The following is a 3,040-nucleotide window of genomic DNA, read 5'->3' on the forward strand; positions in this document are numbered from 1 at the left end:
CAGCGGGCCGTGCGGGTGTCATGGCAGCTTGGGGCCTTCTTGAAGGCCCCAGGACTGTATTAGCAAAATGCCTATCAAACCATGCCTGAGGCATGGCTTGATAGGATGCCTGTTAGGCCTCAGTCAGACGGGCGATTTTTCGCACAATTTGCGCATGCGTCTGTCGATTTTTTTTTTTTTTTTTTAAACCATTGCTTTGCAATGGTATCGGACACATGAGCGCTTTTTATGCGCTCGTCCGATAAATTATAGAACAGAAATCGCAGATCGCACCTATGTGCGATCTGCGATTCCTGTTCTCTTCTCTATATGCGCTCAATGGGGCCGGCGGCAGCAGCGCCGACCCCATTGAGAACATATAGAAGACAAATCATTCTTCTCTGCCACAGCTGTAACAGCTGTGGCAGAGAAGAACGATGTTTGCCCATTGAATTCAATGGAGCTGGCAATACAGCCGGCTCCATTGAAAGCAATGGGCTGCCGGACAGCGCTGGATGAATTGTCGGGAAGGGCTTAAATATATAAGCCCTTCCCTGCAATTCATCCAGAAATGTGTTAAAATAAAAAATATATATATATATATATATATATATATATATATATATATATATATATATATATATATATATATATATATATATATATATATATATATATATATATATATATATATATATATATATATATATATATATATATACTCACCTTGTCCCAGGAGTCGGAGTTCAGCACGGCCGGCCTGCAGTGGGTGTGAAGGGGGTGTGACTCAAAGCTGCCCCTGATTGGCTCAGCGCTGAGCCAATCAGAGGCAGGTCTCACTCACACCCATTCATGAATTGGCTCAGGCTGAGCCAATCAGGGGCAGGTCTGACTCACACCCACTGCAGGCCGGCCGTGCTGAACTCCATCTGCCGGGACAAGGTAAGTATATATATTTTTTTTATTTTAACACATTTCTGGATGAATTGCAGGGAAGGGCTTATATATTTAAGCCCTTCCCGACAATTCATCCCGCGCTCGCCCACAGCACATTGCTTTCATGGAGCCGGCTGTATTGCCGGCTCCATTGAATGCAATGCGCTGGACAGCTCCAGCCTGTTTCTAATGAAACGCGGCTAGGAGCAGCTTGTCGGGCGATTTTTGGGCATCGGTCACGCGATTTGCGGATGCGCATCCGTCATGCGATCCGCAAACCGCGCGAAAAAACGCCCGTGTGACTAAGGCCTTAGAATGCGGTATGATGTTATGCTATGACAGTACATCATACTGCAGGAGCAATCAAAACATCACTAGTTCTTGTTCCCTCGGGGGACTTAAAAAAAAAAAAAGTCATTTTAAAAAAGTTTTACTAATTATGAAAAAAAAAAAAAACGGTAATAAAAGTAAAAAAAATCCTTTTGCTATTTTATAATAAAAGAATCGAAATAATAAAACAAGAATACATGTTTCGTATCGCTGTGCCTGCAAAAGTCCGATCTATCAATGTAAAACATTATATACTCCGCATGGTGAACGTCGTCAGAAAAAAAATAAAGAATGCCAGAATTGCACTTTTATGGTCACTTCGTCTCCAAGAAAAAATGTAATAAAAAGTCATATGTACTCCAGAATGGTACCAACGAAAACTACAGGACATCTCGCAGAATATGAGATGTAGCATAACAATGTCAACGGAAAAACTAAAAAGTTATAGCTGTCAGAAAATGGCAGCAGATAGTAATTTTAAAAATTTATTAATAAAAGCAATACAACAACAAAAACTTGGTAAATTTGGTATCCTAGTAATCGTACTGACCCTTAAAATAAAGTTATCAGGTCATTTTTGTTGCAATGTTTACACCGTAGAAAGAAGACGCAATCAAAGATGGCGGAATTTAAAATAAAAGAGTTATGATTTTTTAAAATTGGGGAGGAAAAAACAAAAATGGGGGAAAAAAAGGTGACAGTCCCTAACCCCTTCCCTCTATATGACGTACATTTACATCATGCAGCATTGGGGTATTATGAAGAGAGATCGTGGGGCGCCTGCTGTTTACTACAGTTGACACCCGCGGGCAATAGCTGCAATCAGCAGCACAGCCAATCGCGGTTTTTAACCCTTTAACGCCCCGTGTGAGATTGCAGGAAGCTGTGCTGGTGGCAGCCAGGGATGGATTGATAGGCTGCCTGTCAGATTGCAGTATGATGTAATGCCATGGCAGGAGCGATCAAGTTGTGGTCCTAAAAAAAAAAAGTTAAAATCAGATCAATAAAGTTTTACTAATTGTGTAAAAAAAAAAAAATTATAATAAAAATTTAAATCACCCTCCTTTGCCATATCTATAATAAAATCTAAATCATAAAACAAAAATACATAATTGGTATCGCTGCGTCTGTAAGGCCTCATGTCCACGGGCAAAATATGATTTAAGATCCGCAGCGGATCTCCCGCGCGCGGATCCGCATCCCATAGGGATGCATTGACCACCCGCGGGTAGATAAATACCCGCGGATGGTCAATAAAACGGATTTAAAAAAAAAATGGAGCATGAAAAAATCTGGACCATGCTCCATTTTCGTGCGGGTCTCCCGCGGGGACGGCTCCCGCGGGCTTCTATTGAAGCCTATGGAAGCCGTCCGGATCCGCGGGAGACCTAAAATAGGAATTTAAAAGTATTTACCCATCCGGAGCGGACCGGGAAGGTCTTCTATTCCTCACGGCCGGATCTTTCTTGCTTCGGCTCGGCGGATGTGCCCGGCGCATGCGCGCGGCACGTCGACGACGTGCCGCCGGCGTGACGAATTCATCCGCCGGCCGAAAATGAAGATCCGGCCGTGAGGAACAGCAGACTTTCCCCGCCCGCTACGGATAGGTAAATTCTTTTAAATTCTTATTTTAAGCGCTCATGTCCGCGGGGCAGGAGGGACCCGCTACGGATTCTACATGTAGAATCCGTAGCGGGCCTGATTTTCCCTGTGGACATGAGGCCTAAAAGTCTGATCTATTTACAGCGCATTATTTACAGCACACGGTGAACTTCGTCCGGAAAAAAAAAAAGAA

Source organism: Eleutherodactylus coqui, unplaced genomic scaffold (assembly GCF_035609145.1).
Source record: "Eleutherodactylus coqui strain aEleCoq1 unplaced genomic scaffold, aEleCoq1.hap1 HAP1_SCAFFOLD_19, whole genome shotgun sequence".
Lineage (NCBI taxonomy): Eukaryota > Metazoa > Chordata > Amphibia > Anura > Eleutherodactylidae > Eleutherodactylus > Eleutherodactylus coqui.